This window comes from Oncorhynchus keta, chromosome 10, assembly GCF_023373465.1.
Source record: "Oncorhynchus keta strain PuntledgeMale-10-30-2019 chromosome 10, Oket_V2, whole genome shotgun sequence".
Taxonomy (NCBI): Eukaryota; Metazoa; Chordata; class Actinopteri; order Salmoniformes; family Salmonidae; genus Oncorhynchus; species Oncorhynchus keta.
Genome location: NC_068430.1, coordinates 34,921,118 through 34,942,032, shown reverse-complemented (window position 1 = coordinate 34,942,032; position 20,915 = coordinate 34,921,118). Strand labels below are relative to the sequence as shown.

Genomic DNA, 20,915 nt, shown 5'->3' with positions numbered 1-20,915 from the left:
GAAACACGTCATTGTTATCTCTGTGTGGAGAGAGGACCTGGCAAAAACCTCTCCATCAGATTGATTATCTCAGTCACTGGATTAAATGTGGTTAAATACAGAAAGTGAACATAGACTTACACATACATACAAGTAATCTAGTAATATCACTTATTGAGTGTGGGCGTCTGTGTGCTGGCCTGAGAGGAAAGAAAAGGGAAAGGTACCTAAAAGGTGTGATCGCTCTATCTGGTGTCTCTCTTCTCCTGTCTGTCTGTTCACCTGTCTGTCTGTCAGGTGTATTAAGAGGGTCTGGGGCGAGAATGTTACCCCATAGCCCAAGTCACATTGCCTCCCTGTCTGGCTCCTCTCCTCCTCTTGCCACAATCAGCCATGGCTCTAAAACCAGATTATACCCCCACCCCCTCTAACCCTCCTCACCTAAGCCTAGATAGGGCTCCAGTGATGCTCCCAGCACCACACACACGCAATCAGCCAAGCACACACACACACAGGCCAAGTTGGCCAACAGGATTAGCATGCATCTTATAACACACACACACAGGGAAGAAAGCAGCCCACACTGGCTTGTCTGTCTAAATGAAGCGCGAAAAGATCTTTATCACGGCGGGAGAAAAGAATGAAGAGAGGGATCGAAACAAGAGGATCACTTATACATTTTCTCTCCATCTCTAACTGTTCCTCTGTTCCCCAACAAATGCTGCCTCAATTCTCTACGTCCTGTAGGGTTTCTGTCTTGCTTTGCAAAAACAGAATAGACACACTAAAAACCAATTAGGTCGTATGAGTATTTAAGGTCTATACAGTATGACAGATTATACAGGGAAAACCCCTGTTCGTTATTGATGTAATTGACTGATACATCTGCGTGATAAACAGAACTACAGAGACGAGCTAAAATGGATGGATGATGATGATGACAGTCTGACGGCCAATGACAATGGTTTATTACTCCTGTAACACTATTATTCCCTGTCTGGTTGGTGTGCTCATATCTGAGGAATGTATACAAATGAACACCTAGTGACATTTGTCACATTACCGCACAGATCAACACCAACACAATAAAGCAATATATGTAAAGATTTCCCCATTCCCACAATCCTCCTTGAGCCGCACTGTCTCCGTCTGAGGAAATGTTATTGGGTACACATACAAACATACATTAGCATGCACATGCATCTGTGTACAAACACACACATATTCACTACATATACACAGCTGTGCAAATAGTGTGTACATGAACATACACGCATCCATGTTCTGGTAAATCGTTCTAGTTAACTCTAAAATCTATGTGAGTAGAGAGGTTTCACACAAAGAGCTGTGAGGTGCAACTGAGGAAAAATTGACACAATGTGAGAGTGGGAAGTTAGGAAGACAAAATGTGAAAGGGGGTTGAGAGAGTGACATACAGGCAAAAATAAAACGCTGGGTGGAGAGACATGAGCAAGGGAGAAATGGGAGAAAGAGAGGAGTAAGGAGAGGAACAGGCAGAGTTTTTTTTTTACCCTTCGTCTGGTTTTCTATAAGAGGAACAGGGAGAAGGTTTTCTATAAGAGGCACAGGGAGAAGGTTTTCTATAAGAGGAACAGGGAGAAGGTTTTCTATAAGAGGAACAGGGAGAAGGTTTTCTATAAGAGGAACAGGGAGAAGGTTTTCTATAAGAGGAACAGGGAGAAGGTTTTCTATAAGAGGAACAGGGAGAAGGTTTTCTATAAGAGGAACAGGGAGAAGGTTTTCTATAAGAGGAACAGGGAGAAGGTTTTCTATAAGAGGAACAGGGAGAAGGTTTTCTATAAGAGGAACAGGGAGAAGGTTTTCTATAAGAGGCACAGGGAGAAGGTTTTCTATAAGAGGAACAGGGAGAAGGTTTTCTATAAGAGGAACAGGGAGAAGGTTTTCTATAAGAGGAACAGGGAGAAGGTTTTCTATAAGAGGAACAGGGAGAAGGTTTTCTATAAGGGAGGGAGAAGGTTTTCTATAAGAGGCACAGGGAGAAGGTTTTCTATAAGAGGCACAGGGAGAAGGTTTTCTATAAGAGGCACAGGGAGAAGGTTTTCTATAAGAGGCACAGGGAGAAGGTTTTCTATAAGAGGAACAGGGAGAAGGTTTTCTATAAGAGGCACAGGGAGAAGGTTTTCTATAAGAGGAACAGGGAGAAGGTTTTCTATAAGAGGCACAGGGAGAAGGTTTTCTATAAGAGAAACAGGGAGAAGGTTTTCTATAAGAGGCACAGGGAGAAGGTTTTCTATAAGAGGAACAGGGAGAAAGGTTTTCTATAAGAGGAACAGGGAGAAGGTTTTCTATAAGAGGAACAGGGAAGGTTTTCTATAAGAGGAACAGGGAGAAGGTTTTCTATAAGAGGAACAGGGAGAAGGTTTTCTATAAGAGGCACAGGGAGAAGGTTTTCTATAAGAGGAACAGGGAGAAGGTTTTCTATAAGAGGAACAGGAGGAGATAAGACTAAAAGGACTGTCAGTCAGAGGAACAATCCTGGTCGTGTCCCCTTCTCATTCTCCCTCCCTTCTATTTCCACTGATTCCAGCTCAGATACAGAACGGGTCCACAGAGACAGTTTGCTGACATCACACACTACATCCTCAATACCCCACTGGCATACCTCTAAGGCCTGGTGAAAGTAAAACACACACAGCTGAAATAAAACAGAATTAACCCATGCTAACTCTGTCACTTTTTTATTTTATTTTACCTTTATTTTACTAGGAAAGTCAGTTAAGAACACATTCTTATTTCCAATGACGGCCTAGGAACAGTGGGTTAACTGCCTGTTCAGGGGCAGAACGACAGATTTGTACCTTGTCAGCTCGGGCATTCGAACTTGCAACCTTTTGGTTACTAGTCCAACACTCTAACCACTAGGCTACCCTGCAGCCCCATGATGTCATTGGGCAGGAGTATGGCTGTCACAGTGACCATATTACCGCCACACTGGCGGTCACAAATCATGCTGACAGTCAAATTCCATGTGACCGCGTAGTCACAGTAATTAGGCTTCTCCAAGCTCTGATGCTGCTGATAGTCAATAGTAGTCTACCAAACTTGCTAACTGCCTGGTACTCAGCACTCTATTGTCCCTCTAATCACTCTGACATCAATGCAAATGTAATCGAAAATCTAATCAAACACTTCATGAGAGCCCATGAGCTCATGTTGCGGAACATTTCTATAGGCTATGCAATTGTGTGAGAAAACAGAGTGATGGCTTCTACTAAAAAGAGGAGTATCCTATCAGCTTTCTATAGGCTAGGCCTACTATATTTATTTCTCAACTTTCTGAATATTAAGCACATTGCTTCTCTTTACAGCAGAAGTATAGCCTACCTGGCTGGCATGAAAATGAACCACAATTCGCACCCAGGCTGTCATAACTGGCCGCGACCGGGAGGTCCGTGGGGCAACGCACAATTGGCCTAGCGCCGTCCGGGTTAGGGAGGGTTTGGCCGGTAGGGATATCCTTGTCTCATCGCGCACCAGCGACTCCTGTGGCGGGCCGGGCGCAGTGCGTGCTAACCAAGGTTGCCAGGTGCACGGTGTTTCCTCCAACACATTGGTGCGGTTGGATTCCGGGTTGGATGCGCGCTGTGTTAGGAAGCAGTGTGGCTTGGTTGGGTTGTGTATCGGAGGACGCATGACTTTCAACCTTCGTCTCTCCCGAGCCCGTACGGGAGTTGTAGCGATGAGACAAGATAGTAGCTACTAACAATTGGATACCACGGAATTGGGGAGAAAGAGGGGTAAAATTCAAAAAAAGAATAAAAAGAAAATGAACCACAGGAAAAGCGTCCTCCATTTGCTATTTAAGTGCACAGATGACATGTATTTTTTCTGCTGCCCCTGTTTCGAGACAGGTGCATGACAATGGTCCATTTTAAAATCAAAACACATTTCACATATCATTCAGTACAGTGCCTTGCAAAAGTATTCATCCCCCTTGGCGGTTCTTCTATTTTGTTGCATTACAACCTGTAATTTAAATGGATTTTTATTTGGATTTCATGTAATGGACATACACAAAATAGTCCAAATTGGTGAAGTGAAATGGAAAAAATGACTTGTTTCAAAAAATGTACAAAACTTAAAAACAGAAAAGTGGTGTGTGCATATGTATTCCCCCCTTTGCTATGAAGCCCCTAAATAAGATCTGGTGCAACCAATTACCTTCAGAAGTCACATAATTAGTTAAATAAAGTCCACCTGTGTGCAATCTAAATGTCACATAATCTGTCACATGATCTCAGTATATATACACCTGTTCTGAAAGGCCCCAGTCTGCAACACCACCAAGCAAGCGGCACCATGAAGACCAAGGAGCTCTCCAAACATGTCGGGGACAAAGTTGTGGAGAAGTACAGATCAGGATTGGGTTATTTATTATTATCATTTTTAATCTGTTATTTTACCAGGTAAACAAAGATTTCAAGACGAAACGTGGTTTAAATAGTAGCCTACATTAATGAAAATCTCCAGGTAATAATACAAATTCTCGTCCGTGGCCTATATCCTAATCTTACTTTGAAAGTGTCCAGCTAAAAATATTGTATAAATATTTCAGAATTATTAGATGATGCTTACCCAGACCCTAAATTGATGGGCCATGTTAAATAAATGCTATAACCACCCCCCAGCCACATCTATCTAAGTGGATGGGGCACTATTGTCTAGACATGTACATGAAATACAATAGATGGCCGTAATCACCCCCAGACACACCAGACTAAATTGATGGGTCACGTAATCATTCTCTTGCGAAGTGGAGTATTTTGTTTAGACATGTAGCTAGCTAGCAGAAATAAAGTTAACAATTAACCATAATCCCAACCCATAGCTACAGTGCAAAATGGATTGTCATTTCTATTTATTTATTTATTTATTTATTTTACCTTTATTTAACCAGGTAGGCAAGTTGAGAACAAGTTCTCATTTACAATTGCGACCTGGCCAAGATAAAGCAAAGCAGTTCGACAGATACAACAACACAGAGTTACACATGGAGTAAAACAAACATACAGTCAATAATACAGTATAAACAAGTCTATAAACAATGTGAGCAAATGAGGTGAGAAGGGAGGTAAAGGCAAAAAAGGCAATGGTGGCAAAGTAAATACAATATAGCAAGTAAAACACTGGAATGGTAGTTTTGCAATGGAAGAATGTGCAAAGTAGAAATAAAAATCATAGCTAGCCACCATGCATGAAATGCTGGAGTATGAATCTGCAGGTAGCTAAAGCTAACCAACTAGATTCAATGTTAGTTAGCTAGCTAACATTAGGCTATAACTAGCATTGCAATGGCTTTCTGGTTTATTAATTACATTTGGACAGTGTATCAATACACCCAGTCACTACAAAGATCAAGGCGTCCTCCCTAACTCCGTTGTCGGAGAGGAAGGAAACCGCTCAGGGATTTCACCATGAGGCCAATGGTGACTTTAAAACACTTACGGCTACACCTGAAAATGACTGTCTAGCAAAGAATTTAGAAATATATAAATGGGCAAATGTTGCACAATCCAGGTGTGGAAAGCTCAGAGACTTACCCAGAAAGACTCACAGCTATAATCACTGCCAAAGGTGCTTCTACAAAGTATTGACTCAGGGGTGTGAATACTTATGTAAATGAGATATTTCTGTATTTCATTTTCAATACATTTGCAAACATTTCTAAACACATTTTCACTTTGTCATTATTTTGAAATCCGGCTGTAACACAACAACATGTGGAATAAGTCAAAAGGTATGAGTACTTTCTGAAGGCCCTATGTGCTCCAGATACCAGCCTTTGCACCGTCTCTGAACCACTCTCTCCTCTTTCCATCATTACTGTAACATGACTGACACACCTTTTATTTTGTGCAAGCATTTATTCACCTATCATGGAAAAATGTATTGAAAATATAGTAATCGTTACTTTCAACTCGAAAAGGAGAACAGTGTAGCCACTTTTTTTTTTAACCACTCTGTTCTCATCCTCTAGCTACTGCTGCAAAGGTCAGGGCTGCGGTCTGTTGGTTTTTACATTCTGGAACGTTCGATTGAATGGAAACGGTGCTGTACTGAACAACCAGTTTAAAAATGGGGAGGGGTTGTGGGTTTGGGAACGCTGTCAGCATGACCGCTGCCCTTTAAATTCGTCACTCATTGCTTCAAGCCACACCTCGCCACACCCACCAAACGTAGCACAAAGTCTGTTGAAGAACATACAAGAACGTTTTGGGGAAACGTGTTGTTCACTCCACAACGTGGCAAACGTTCAAGTGAACTGAACGCACCTCAAGACTGAACCATCTTCTTGTGGGGGTCAAAAACGTATCTCTTGAATCGGAGGCCTGATTGGCTGAGTGTCCATCTTGGCATCTTCCGCTTTGGCTAGTTCCCCCTTAGCCCCACCCTTTCCTTTCTTCTTGGAGGTGGAGGAGATGAGCTGCTTAGTCTCTAGACTGAGACCCTCTGAAGAGAAGAAAGAGGGAATGGGGAAGGGAGAGATAAAGAGAAATCATATGAGCATTAGAATTTCTGGTAGTTTATACAAGTCACATAGGTATTTAACAAATACAAAAAAAATACAATTTAAATGATCAAAATTAAACAAAGGATTGGACAGAGGTAGAGAGAAAAATATAGAAGAGCGAGTGTGCTGAAATAGCAGTGGGCCAGATTCGTACCCATGCTGTTGCGTTATATGTGATCTGGAGGCAATGGCTTAGACCACTAGACCAGCCTTGGCCACACCACTAGACCTGTTATGACTGCTCTCCACTGGTGAATCAGGGTCAACGGTATATATCTGCTCTTTAGAGTGTTGATGACAGAGATGGAGATGGGAGAGAGAACAGAAACACTACATGATCTCATTCTAAAATCATTGGCATTAACATGGAGTTCCCCCTTTGCTGCTACAACAGCCTCACACTCTTCTGGGAAGGCTTTCCACTAGATGTTGGAACATTGCTGCAGGGACTTGATTCCATTCAGCCACAAGAGCAGTTGAGGCTCTGTGCAGGCCAGTCAAGTTCTTCCACACCGATCTCGACAAACCATTTCTGTATGGACCTCACTTTGTGCACGGCGGCATTGCCATGATGAAACGAGAAAGGGCCTTCCCCCAAACTGTTGCTACAAAAAGATTTCCATTCAATGGAACTAAGGGGCCTAGCCTAAACCATGAAAAACAGCCCCAGAACATTATTCCTCCTCAACCAAACTTTACAGTTGGCACGATGCAGTTGGGCAGGTAGCGTTCTTTTACAGCGTTCTTTTACAGCACTCTTGCAGCAATCGGCAGTGCCGTTCTGTGAGCTTGTGTGGCCTACCACTTTGCGGCTGAGCTGGTGTTGCTCCTAGACGTTTCCACTTCACAATAACAGCACTTCAACTATTACAGTTGACCTGGGCAGCTCCAGCAGGGCAGAAATTTGACAAACTGACTTGTTGGAAAGGTGGCATCCTATGATGGTGCCATGCTGAAAGTCACTGAGCTCTTCAGTGAGGCCCTTCTACTGCCAATGTTTGTCTATGGAGATTGCATGGCTGCATGCTCCATTTTATACACCTGTCAGCAATGGGTGTGGCTGAAATAGCCGAAACCATTCATTTGAATGGATGTCCACATACTTTGTTTATATAGTGTAGATCTGTTGTGCTGGTCTTGTCTCACGGTTCCGATAGTTGTAGAAGAAACGTGTCTCTGTCAGGGTCCTCTGTGGCGGTCCTGTCCTGGCTGACATTTACGCTGGTGTCTGACAGTCGTCAGGCGGTTGTGGGCGTGCTCTGGATTCCTCTGGGACATCTATGCGTGCGTGCGTGTGTGTGTGTGTGTGTGTGTGTGTGTGTGTGTGTGTGTGTGTGTGTGTGTGTGTGTGTGTGTGTGTGTGTGTGTGTGTGTGTGTGTGTGTGTGTGTGTGTGTGTGTGTGTGTGTGTGTGTGTGTGTTTTTCTGCTCACGTGTAGCTGAGAAATGTTCCCTGAGCAAACCTCTGCATCGGCTGACCTCGCCTACCCGCGTCACACGGCGCCACCGAGAAGATTGTTATGGTTATGCCAGCATGAGGGTTGTTAGGATTACGGGGATGGATATCTCCAATCTATTCGCTTGGCCTTACCCCACTTCTCTCTCTCTCTCTCGCTTTCTCTCATTCACTTACTCACACAAACACTCACGCAAACAATCACACAAAGGGAAGCACTTAGATAAATAGCAGTAAATACAAACTAGAATGAATCATGTGATAGTGTCCAATAAAACGGTCAAATCTAGTTCAAGGTTTGAGTGAAATACAACTCATTTGCAAACGCGCACACAGTGAATTACCCTCCTGAAGCCACCTTCACACATGTATAACAAGCTGTGGTATTGATTTAAACCACATAATGAAAACATTTGTTCTATCCAGGCGGACATCACGTACACAAACCACACTACTCCCCTATCTTTCTCTGCTCCGTTCCCTCCATCCCTCTCTGGAGAGACAGAATAACTGTCTGGTGCCAGGCTGGTGGCCTTTAGGGGCTTGCAGGGGATGAGTTTGGGGTCAGGTCCAGGGGAGGGCGGATAGCGGGGGGATTGGACAGTAGTGCCTGTGTGAGAGGGGGGAGGTTGTGGAGAGGCCTGGAGGGCCTTCAAAGAAGCCCTTCAAATCTAACTAGCCCTCCTCTTTCCATTTCTCCCTCTCTCCGTGGCTTTCTCTGTCTTTAATCATGTGCCATGAAGGGCTTTGAGGGGAGAAGAAAAGAACAACAACGAGAGAAAGGGAGCACACACACACACACACACACAACACAACCACACCTCGGGTAGCTAGAGGTCAGAGGATCACACAGCACCGTCATACTATGAGTGTGTACGAGCAATGAGCATACTTGAATGTCTTAAGTGACTAGCCAAGTATGTCAGTGTGTATGTAAGAGCATGTGTGTGAGTGTGTGTACGTGAATGTGAGTGAGTTGAGAGGATATAGGTAGGCTTCTCTTTCTAAATGTTTTTGGTTTCTCTTCCTGCCCGGCCCGGTGTGGAGCCTTGCTGTGGGTCGGAGGGGAGCGGAGAGACACAAGGTAAAATAAACAGGGAGCAGACTTCCCTCGGACCCAGAGCTACCCCCAGAGGAATCCTGGGAATGCTGGAGTGGGATTCCCAGCCCACCACTCTAACCACATCCTGATCCTGATAAGGAACGTACTGCGAGCACAGGAACCAGAGAGAGAGATACAGGAACCAGAGAGAGAGATACAGGAACCAGAAAGAGAGATACAGGAACCAGAAAGAGAGATACAGGAACCAGAGAGAGAGATACAGGAACCAGAGAGAGAGATACAGGAACCAGAAAGAGAGATACAGGAACCAGAGAGAGAGATACAGGAACCAGAAAGAGAGATACAGGAACCAGAGAGAGAGATACAGGAACCAGAGAGAGAGATACAGGAACCAGAGAGAGAGATACAGGAACCAGAAAGAGAGATACAGGAACCAGAGAGAGAGATACAGGAACCAGAAAGAGAGATACAGGAACCAGAGAGAGAGATACAGGAACCAGAAAGAGAGATACAGGAACCAGAAAGAGAGATACAGGAAAAAGGAGAAGGCCCCTTTCATTCTTTGGTTGTACTATAAATGTAATTGCATAATTCTGACTAATAAACAGATGGAATAAGAAATTGGCAACAAACGCAGTTAGAAACTCAAATGATACAGTCCTTATCTTGACTGTTAATGGAGCTTATGAAGGAGAGACACTATAGGGAACGTTGGCCGTGCACAGTAGATCACCTGCTGTCAACGAACAGTGGCAGATCAACATGTAGAATCGCCAGGAAATTAATAGAAAATGATGGGTGGTATCTGATGGTAAAATGTGATAGGACGCCCCTGGGTCCGCTGATTTTAACCAATCGTCGGCGCGGTCCTTTTCTTCCTAAACAGATTCATTCACCACCTCCACCTTCCTCTCCAGCCCCACCACTACTTACCTGGCACCCAGAACGTAAACTTGCCGCTTTGTCTGAAGCCGCCCTCGATGATCCCTGCCCCGCCGACTGAGAGTGACCTTTAACCCCAAAAACAACTGCAGGTTGGTCTACTTCTTAAACAGGTTTCGCCCAATCACAGTGTAGTCATCTGTTACCTGACCAAATCAAATCCGATGTTATTGGTCACATTCACGTGTTTGGCAGATGTTATTGAGGGTGCAGCAAAATTATTGTGTTGCTAGATCCAACAGTGAAGTAATAACTAACAATTCACAACAATACACACAAACCTAAAAGTAAAAGAACGGAATTAAGGAATATATAAATATTAGAGATGACTAAAGAGACATGAGGGGCACCAATGACAGACACAAAGAAATCATATAAAAAAAATATAAAATATAATTATTCTAATGTAATAACCTTAAATAATAGTATTATTCAACGAACAGCTTCCAGTTAATGATAAAAGCAAATAATACACGTGGAAAATCTCCTAAAACTATCCAGCATATCCTTTAATTATTTATTGAGTCTGACAGTATAAACTTCCTCCAGCACAGAGAGGTCAGTGTGTGTTTGTTTTCTATGTTCCTCTCTCTGATTTAACAGACACTGGTGCATGACCTCGTGTTACCATGCTGCCACTCTGTCGCCATAGTGGGGGGTGGCTGACCCCACCATGACACTGTTCTGTACCCCGTCCCAACCCAACGAGCCACATTGCCCTAGGCCTGCCACCAGCTTGTCTGTATCTCCTCTTTCGTTCCTCTACACATTCTTCTTCTGTTTGTTGTTTGTATTTTCTCTCCATCACTGAGACTCTCTCAACCGTCACTGATCCGATAAAGGGAGGGCACCGCTCTGTCTCTCTCTCTACTTCTCCCCCTCACTCTTTCCTGAACCCTCCCCACTTCGCTCCCTTTCTCTCTCTCTGACGTTGGGTTCTGACTGAAGCGTGACCACAGATAAGCTACAGTTGGTACACATGTCAGACAACACTGTGACAAAGGCATGACATAAAGACACAGTCATATCTCAAACATTCCAAAATCTCAGGTATGTGTCCTCTTAGAAGACAAAAAACAAACAGCACTTCCTCATTATGTGAGGGGAACCCACACACACCCACATGAACAGAGTCTGACCTCACAGGGAGAGGGTCAAGGACTGCTGTGTAACTGTGGGGTTGGCTGTCGACAGCCTGAGGTGCTATCAGCAGTAAAACTTGTCCACACACTTGACCTCTGACCTGTTAGCGACCCTGACTGAGGGTGTGTACACACAGACAGACTGCTGGCTGCTGCTGGGTGGCAGAAAACACTCAAACAGACATAGACAGACAGGAGCAACGAGAGGCAGATAGGGGAGCCAAAAGGGGAAAAACAAACTGAGGAACATAGAAATATATTACAAGAGTGAGATGGAGCCAGGGAGAAAGAGGCTGAAAGTGAGAGACAAAAAACATGACGGATCGAGTACACAAAGAGAGAGAGAGAAAGAAAAAAAAGAACAGAGCGAGAACGAGCAGAGAGAGCAGAGAGAGTGAGAACAGAGAGAGAGTGAGCGCAGAGAGAGTGAGCGCAGAGAGAGTGAGCGCAGAGAGAGGGAGCGCAGAGAGAGAGGGAGCGCAGAGAGAGAGGGAGCGCAGAGAGAGAGGGAGCGCAGAGAGAGAGAGAGAAAGCAGAGAGAGAGCTGAGAGCAGAGAGAGCAGAGGCTAGAGTGCGGGTCGGGAGGAATGCAGAGAGCCATGTGGGTATATTTCTGTGCCACTCAGGTGTGTCCAATCCGCACCAGTCTGTCTGGCTACTGCCTCTGGCATCAGGGGACCACACGCCTGTGTCACAGCCCAGCACAGGTCAAGGCCCCGCATACTTCTCCACACTGCCCTCCCGCACCGCCCCAGGGACTCTGTGTGTGTGCGCACAATGGGAGCTCAGTCCCTGCAACACGCTCCAGCACCACCAGCAATGAAAAATCCAAACAAAGACTAGAGAGAGAGAGAAAGAGGGAGAAGAGGGGTGAGAGAGAGGGCAAAAGGAGCAAGGACAGAGATCGGTGATGGGAGGGCAGGGTGTCAGAGAGAGGCGAGCAGGGCGTCCACTCACCCTCTCCACCGCTCCCTCCTTGCGTTTGGTCTTGTAGATGCGTAATCTGGGTAGCGAAGTCTCAGAATAACTCTTCTCCTCAAAGCCCTCCAGCAGACACCCCTGGAATGCCAGCCGGCACGCGTTGGCGTGGATGTCTGTGTCCAGCTTGGAGCCTATCACCAGGCATAGAGGGGGACACGTGACCGGACGCTCAAACTCCAGCAGCGCCCACTGCTTCGGGTCTGGCCTAGCTCCTCCGGCCTCCCGCTGACCAATCACATACTCGTCCTGGTGGAAGTACTCCCGGTCAAAGGAGAAGGGTGAGCTCAGGGGGCTGGGTTCTGGCTGAGGGGAGTGGGGAGTGGGAGTCGGAGGGTGGTGGTTGGGGGTCCGTGTTGGGAGTCTGGGGGGTCTCCCCAGGGGGCAGACCGAAGAAGGTGACCCTGGTCATGACGGTCTCGTGGCCCACGGTGATGTGGAACTTGGCACGGGTGGCCAATCTTTAGCCAATCTTTGACGGAGATGTGGGCAGCGTGGAGGGTGTGTAGGGAGCCAGGGGTACACACCACCCACTGTTCTAGCAATTTGGGGCCAAACTGGGTCACACACACCCATGCGGTCACCCTGCATGGCCCCACACACACATCTGAATCAACTTCACGTTCTTGGTCTCCTAGGGGTTAAAAGACAAACACAGACAGACAATCAAACTAAACCGACTCTTGTTTGTTGTTTGTGCAAGGTTAGTTTTGCAATTGACAAATTACGAGGTATTACCATGTACAATATACAACAGAACAGGGAGTGGGGAATAACTATTCAGTTGCATTCAACTGAAACGCGTCTTACGCATTTAACCCAAACCCTCTGAATCAGAGAGGTGCTGGGGGCTGCCTTAATCCACGTCCACATCATCGGTACCCCGGGAGCAATTGTCGTTGGGGTTAACTGCCTTGCTCAAGAGCAGAGCGGCAGATTTTTACCTTGTCGGCGCAGAGATTTGACCCAGCAACCATTCGGTTACAGGGCCAATTATCCTACCCATCACTGTAGTGTTGTGACGAGAGTATGGTCGTTGTGGCCTAACCACCATTCTTCTCTGACACTGAATGCTGAGACAAAAGCCTATTTTTTTCAGTCTTTTGCTGCCACCTGATGGAGGATGTCATAATGACACCAGTTGATACTAAGGTTGAATGCAATAAGCTGGTGTTTAGACTAGGCGAGCCTACAAACAAATGTGAGTGACTGCATCTGGTTTAAATTAGTCAGCTCCTGTACTGTCAACCCCCACCACTCTTCTCCAGTCTCCCCATCCTGCCCTTTCCAAAACACACACACATCCTCCACCCCCACACTACCATCCCTATTTCCCCTCCCTCCTCTTCCAGTCAACTTATGAACTCTGTAGATTCTACTTCAGCCATGTGCTGTCCAGGTCATCTGAATCAGGGTTGTTCTATTGCAACAACGATTCTCCACCTTTCTGGAAGCAGGGACTAAGAGCATGCCATGGAACTAATTCAACTGACTAACGCACTATAATAAATCAGCAATATCACAAATAATTGTTTCTGGTCAATAGACTTAGCGGGTTGAGAACCGCTGACCAGGACTTCTTTCAGTGGTCATGCAAATCAACGTTCTGTGGTAAGTGACCGTAGCTCGAGTGCTGGGATCTCCACGGTGTCGTTGACAGCTAGCGCCCCCTGTAGGATGGTTCCGGTCATGACCGTGCCCTGACCGCGGCTGGAGTAGCAGTGGTGCACCGCCATCAGCAGGGCTCCCCCCGGATCTCTGTGAGGGAGGCACGTCTGGCTCTTCAACAGCTCGGGGAGACATGCATACAGAGCAAAGTCAAAACTGCTGTCATAACATTGTACGGTCACCGTAGGCATGAGTGTGATTCACACACACACACAGACTAGAGGGCCCGTCCTAATCAGAAGCATATCTTAGTGTTGAGTCTGTGTATCCTGTGGTTTCATAAAGACTTCCTGACAGTGGCTCTTGTGTTTTAATCTTAGGTCAGGGGGTTCTGCCCTAGGACAGTGTCTGTCATATGCCTCTTTGTTCTATGGTATCTACCTTTTTACTGTGTCATTTTAATTAAAGGATACTGTAGGTGTCATTGAAGTGGTCTTCACATCAGTAAGAAACGCGGCATGGAACGTTCAGGCTGCTGCACAGACACTATGGAAGCTGTAGTCTAGAGCACCCGGTTCAAATGTGTTTGAGAGCACTTAACTCTAAATGGGTCAACATAGTGAGAAAGATATGGTGATTATTGTGAGTTAACTATAACCCTAAATTAAAATATTGCATTTTTATGCCACATTTAATGAATTTACATGACGCTACATTCCATGATGTGGACAGTATGTGTTACTACATTACACAAGCTCACGTTTTGACCACAGGGCAATTCCAAGTTAACCGAATTACTCTGAGACCGATTTTTCACTTCAAAATGTATATCAAACTCAAACTATTGATTTCAAAGTTTAACAAACCATACAGCTCTATGCACAAGGACTACTTTAACAAATTCAACAGAAATTGTACAAAAACACATCTACTGGAAAAACTGTGCAGATGTCCAAACTTTACATCAGCACAGATCTTCTTGTAAATGTGTTTTGGTAAAATGTTCAGTAATTCCATTACCGTGGAATTTCCCTACATCAAATTGGGGGGGAATGAAACATCCTTTTTACCTCAGATTGGTGATGTTAGTATAAAGGTTTATAGTCAGCATGATGGCACGAGATCATTTGCTTAAAACAGATCAATCTCTTTGGTTTTGTCCTGTGATTAAGACATAGGCACTGTGGGTCACAGGAGTTAGAACTGTGCTCTCATTTCCGAACTCAAACAGCATGGAGAATTTGGGGTGGTCTCTCTATAAAAGTTGCTAGCCTCACACCAGATTCAAACTATCACTGAAATAACAGCCAAACGTTGTCAGTGTTGATATCATATGCAGGGGCATGATTCATGTAAGTTCAATAACAAATCAATATGTAGACCGCTGTCTTTAGCAAATTAACTTCTAACCAGTGATATATAAACAAAATATCCTCAGACTCAATGTGGCCTTTGAATAGAGTTAGTTCAAACAGCGCCTACCACCCAGACGTTTGCCTCGCTTTATTGATTTTAATGTGATATTGATATGAGTGACTAAAGGGATACTTCGGGCTATTGACAATTCATCTACTTCCCAAGAGATTTACTGGAAATCTATAGGTATCTACTAGCATGCTATCCAGCAGTTCATCTGACTCTGGGGGAAGTACATAAAGGACCTCATTGACAAAATCCCAAAGTATCCCTTTAACAAAATAGTGCTGCGTTTACCTTTCTGCATTGGCAATCCACTTGAAACTAAATGCAACAATCGAAAAGGTAGCTGGATGTTTTTTTTACAAGTTGTCCTCTAACCAGTGATACAGTATGCGTACTATGCCCAGATTCAGTGTGGTTTTTCAGTGGTGTTCGAACAGGACGTGCAACCTGACTTCCCCCCTCTCGTTCTATTGATTTCAAAGTGATATCGATTATGAGTGATTGGCAAATAATTGCTGCGTTTCTCTTTCCGTTTTGGTGAGCACCAAATTAAAAATGCATCACTCCAAAATGTAGCAGGCTGTCTTCTATAGCTTGTCCTCTAACCAGTGATGTAAACAATATTTACAGTTCCTGTGTGTTTTCTGTTGTGGATACAACCTGATTCCCCCAAAATAAATAGGAGTGATTTATTGCCACTTGTCAAACCATTTGTTTTTGGGGCATATGCAGTTTATAAGGTGCTCGTAAAAAAATATAATACAAGTAATATATTACTGTTGGGCACATGTAGAGTTGAAGTCGGAAGTTTACGTACACCTTAGCCAAATACATTTAAATCCTCTTTAAAAATTCCCTGTTTTAGGTCAGAAAGGATCACTGCTATTTTAAGAATGTGAAATGTCAGAATAATAGTAGAGGGAGTGATTTATTTTAGCTTTAATTTTTTTCATCACATTCCCAGTGAGTCAGAAGTTTACTCAATTAGTATTTGGGTGCATTGCCTTTAAATTGTTTAACTTGGGTCAAACGTTTCAGGTAGCCTTCCACAAGCTGAGTCAGGTCTGTAGGCCTCTTTGCTCGCACATGCTTTTCAGTTCTGCCCACAAATCTTCTGTAGGATTGAGGTCAGGGCTTTGTGATGGTCACTTCAATAGCTTGACTTGGTTGTCCTTAAGCCATTTTGCCACAACTTTGGAAGTATGCTTGGGGTCATTGTCCATTTGGAAGACCCATTTGCGACCAAGATTTAAGTTCCTGACTGATGTCTTGAGATGTTGCTTCAATATATCCACATAATTTTCCTACCTCATGATGCCATCTATTTTGTGGAGTGCACCAGTCCCTCCTACAGCAAAGCACCCCCACAACATGATGCTGCCACCCCCATGCTTCACGGTTGGATGGTGTTCTTCGGCTTGCAAGTCTCCCCCTTTTTCCTCCAAACATAACGATGGTCGTTATGGCCAAACGATGGTCATTATTTTTGTTTCATCAGACCGGAGGACATTTCTTCAAAAAGTACAATCTTTGTCCCCATGTGCAGTTTCAAACTGTAGTCTGGCTTTTTTATGGCGGTTTTGGAGCAGTAGCTTCTACCTTGCTGAGCGGCCTTTCAGGTTATGTCGATATAGGACTAGTTTTACTGTGGATATAGATACTTTTGTACCTGTTTCCTCCAGCATCTTCACAAGGTACTTTGCTGTTTTTCTGGGAATGATTTGCACATTTCGCACCAAAGTACGTTCATTTCTAGGAGACAGAACGTGTCTCCTTCCTGAGCGGTATGACGGCTGCGTGGTCTCATGGTGTTTATACTTGTGTACTATTGTTTTTACAGATGAACGTGGTACCTTCAGGCGTTTGGAAATTGCTCCCAAGGATGAACCAGACTTGTGGAGGTCTACTTTTCTCTGAGGTCTTGGCTGATTCTTTTGATTTTTCCATAATGTCAAGCAAAGAGGCACTGCGTTTGAGAGGTAGGCCTTGAAATTCATCCACAGGTGCACTTCCAATTGACTCAAATGATGTCAATTAACCTATCAGAAGCTTCTAAAGCCATGACATAATTTTATGGAATTTTCCAAGCTGTTGAAAGGCACAGTCAACTTAGTGTATGTAAACTTTGACCCACTGGAATTGGGATACCTTGAATTATAAGTTAAATAATCTGTCTGTAAACAATTGTTGGAAAAATTACTTGTGTCATGCACAAAGTAGATGTCCTAACAGACTTGCCAAAACTATAGTTTGTTAACAAGACATTTTAAAAAATTGTTTTAATGACTCCAACATAAGTGTATGTAAACTTCTGACTTCAACTGTATATGTAGGTAGTACATTTCATGTTTAGGTTTTCAATATCACAAATAGTTTTTGTATCTATTGATTTGGACACTTCAAAACTGTGTTTTGACATTGGCCTATTTATGAACAGTTCTTGTCAACAGGAATTAGCGATAGCATAATCTTGTATGTTTTAAGAATACAAAATGTTTGCTTTCAACATTAATTTCCAACAACATTCTAATTAACCAGGCACAAACTGCTGAATGACTCCAAAAACGTGCTGTGATTAATTTATCTTGATAATATACCAGAGATCGGGAAAACGGGCTTGTCCTGTCTCGTCAGAATATTAACCCATACCGCTAATAGTGCAGGCACATCCTGGGGCACCAGTGTGTTCAGAGTCTTTACCTCCATTAAGTCAGGCACTCCCTGGTGTTCCTCTGTTTCAGGGGCCTCAGGACCCCCAGGCTTCGCTGCCACGGCAATCACAGGACAGTCTTTAAATCTGGTCAACAGGGGATGAAACAGGGTTTAGAATGACTGTGTGTGTGTGTTACCTGGTGTTCTCTAGGGTCTTGTGCAGTCTCTTGGTCATCTTGTCGATGGCGGTCTGTCTCTTGTTGGGCTGCAGCAGGTCAGTCTTGTTGAGAATGACCACCATGCGGGTTGCAGGTCAGCTCTCCTATCAGCAGACACTCTGCTGTCTGGGTCTGGACCCCCTTCACCACGTCTACCACCAGCATCATCAGGTCTATGATCTGAGTCCCTGGAACACACACGCACAATTATACATTCATTTATGCTATATGACTTGTCAATAATAAACACCGCAGTCCAAAACTACTGCAGTGAAATGATTGTGCACACTCAGCACTGCATGGTTACAGCTCCTCTACACAGGACTCCTGGAGGGCCAAATGATCAAATTCATAAGTTGAGCAACCAATGGAGCAACAGGAACAGAAACAGACAACCAAGAATAACAACAGAACAAGAAGAGAGGGAAAGAGGGAGGGAGGGTACAAAGGGATGTAAAGAAGGGAGAAGGGCTAGAGGGCTGAAATTAGAGCCCCAGCTCACTTGGTTGTCTTTCCTCCCTCTTTTCTTCCCCTCACTTTGGCAGTCTTTCTTTCCTGTGCTCCCCTCTTTGCTCTGCCTCTCTTTGGCTCCCTTTCTTTCCTGTGCTCTCCCCATTGGGGATAGGAGGGGAAGCTTATTACATACCCCGTTCCCCACACCTTCCTTCCGCCCTAATCCACAGCATGTGCCATCCACAGGGACACACTGGCTTTATATAGCAAACTACCAGCCATATACACTGACTCGGGCTGCACTCCTGTGTGTGTGTGTGTGTGTGTGTGTGTGTGTGTGTGTGTGTGTGTGTGTGTGTGTGTGTGTGTGTGTGTGTGTGTGTGTGTGTGTGTGTGTGTGTATATTCACCTTATCCTGCTTTCCTTCTACTGCGACTCCCTCTGTTCTCTTCTCCCACCAATGCCCAGTTTGCTCACCCTCACCTCTCAGGCCTGTCAAAGCGGTCTCCTCTTACAGGATACAGTGCCTTGCGAAAGTATTCGGCCCCCTTGAACTTTGTGACCTTTTGCCACATTTCAGGCTTCAAACATAAAGATATAAAACTGTATTTTTTTGTGAAGAATCAACAACAAGTGGGACACAATCATGAAGTGGAACGACATTTATTGGATATTTCAAACTTTTTTAACAAATCAAAAACTGAAAAATTGGGCGTGCAAAATTATTCAGCCCCCTTAAGTTAATACTTTGTAGCGCCACCTTTTGCTGCGATTACAGCTGTAAGTCGCTTGGGGTATGTCTCTATCAGTTTTGCACATCGAGACACTGAAAATTTTCCCATTCCTCCTTGCAAAACAGCTCGAGCTCAGTGAGGTTGGATGGAGAGCATTTGTGAACAGCAGTTTTCAGTTCTTTCCACAGATTCTCGATTGGATTCAGGTCTGGACTTTGACTTGGCCATTCTAACACCTGGATATGTTTATTTTTGAACCATTCCATTGTAGATTTTGCTTTATGTTTTGGATCATTGTCTTGTTGGAAGACAAATCTCCGTCCCAGTCTCAGGTCTTTTGCAGACTCCATCAGGTTTTCTTCGAGAATGGTCCTGTATTTGGATCCATCCATCTTCCCACCAATTTTAACCATCTTCCCTGTCCCTGCTGAAGAAAAGCAGGCCCAAACCATGATGCTGCCACCACCATGTTTGACAGTGGGGATGGTGTGTTCAGGGTGATGAGCTGTGTTGGTGGCTTGTGGCAAACTTTAAACTACACTTTTTATGGATATCTTTAAGAAATGGCTTTCTTCTTGCCACTCTTCCGTAAAGGCCAGATTTGTGCAATATACGACTGATTGTTGTCCTATGGACAGAGTCTCCCACCTCAGCTGTAGATCTCTGCATTTCATCCAGAGTGATCATGGGCCTCTTGGCTGCATCTCTGATCAGTCTTCTCCTTGTATGAGCTGAAGGTTTAGAGGGACAGCCAGGTCTTGGTAGATTTGCAGTGGTCTGATACTCCTTCCATTTCAATATTATCGCTTGCACAGTGCTCCTTGGGATGTTTAAAGCTTGGGAAATCTTTTTGTATCCAAATCCGGCTTTAAACTTCTTCACAACAGTATCTCGGACCTGCCTGGTGTGTTCCTTGTTCTTCATGATGCTCTCTGCGCTTTTAACGGACCTCTGACACTATCACAGTGCAGGTGCATTTATACGGAGACTTGATTACACACAGGTGGATTGTATTTATCATCATTAGTCATTTAGGTCAACATTGGATCATTCAGAGATCCTCACTGAACTTCTGGAGAGAGTTTGCTGCACTGAAAGTAAAGGGGCTGAATAATTTTGCACACCCAATTTTTCAGTTTTGATTTGTTAAAAAGTTTGAAATATGATTGTGATTGTGTCCCACTTGTTGTTAATTCTTCACAAAAAAAAAACAGTTTTATATCTTTATATTTGAAGCCTGAAATGTGGCAAAAGGTCGCAAAGTTCAAGGGGGCCGAATACTTTCGCAAGGCACTGTACATATTGTCAACTCCTGATATTAGTAGAAATAATAAAACAAAGTGGATCAACCCAACAAACACTCATTGGGTGGGTGGGTGGGGATAGTAGCAAGAAAGAAGAGAGGGGAAATGAGTGAGCAGAGTTCAACTGAGCCGTAAGGATAAGGAAATCTCTCTCGTCCTCCTGGAGAGTTCTACCCATTCCTCCTCTCTCTCTCCTTGCAAAGCCACAGGATAGTGGAGGGGCCAGTTAGTCAGTCTGCGTTAACCATGTAATGGCTGCTATGCATGGTTGATTCGAGAAATAATCAAAATAGATTTTAGATTCTTTAAAGTGGCCACCCTTTGCCTTGACGACAGCTTTGCACACTCTTGGCATTCTATCAACCAGCTTCATGACGTATGCTTTTCCAACAGTCTTGAAGGAGTTCCCACA

The 20,915-nt window shown here is 44.3% G+C and overlaps 1 pseudogene; it reads right to left on the bottom strand.

Moving 5' to 3' along the window:
• Positions 1–4,431: 4,431 nt before the first annotated feature.
• LOC118388173 (selenocysteine-specific elongation factor-like) lies at positions 4,432–18,095 on the bottom strand (annotated as a pseudogene).
• Positions 18,096–20,915: the final 2,820 nt, after the last annotated feature.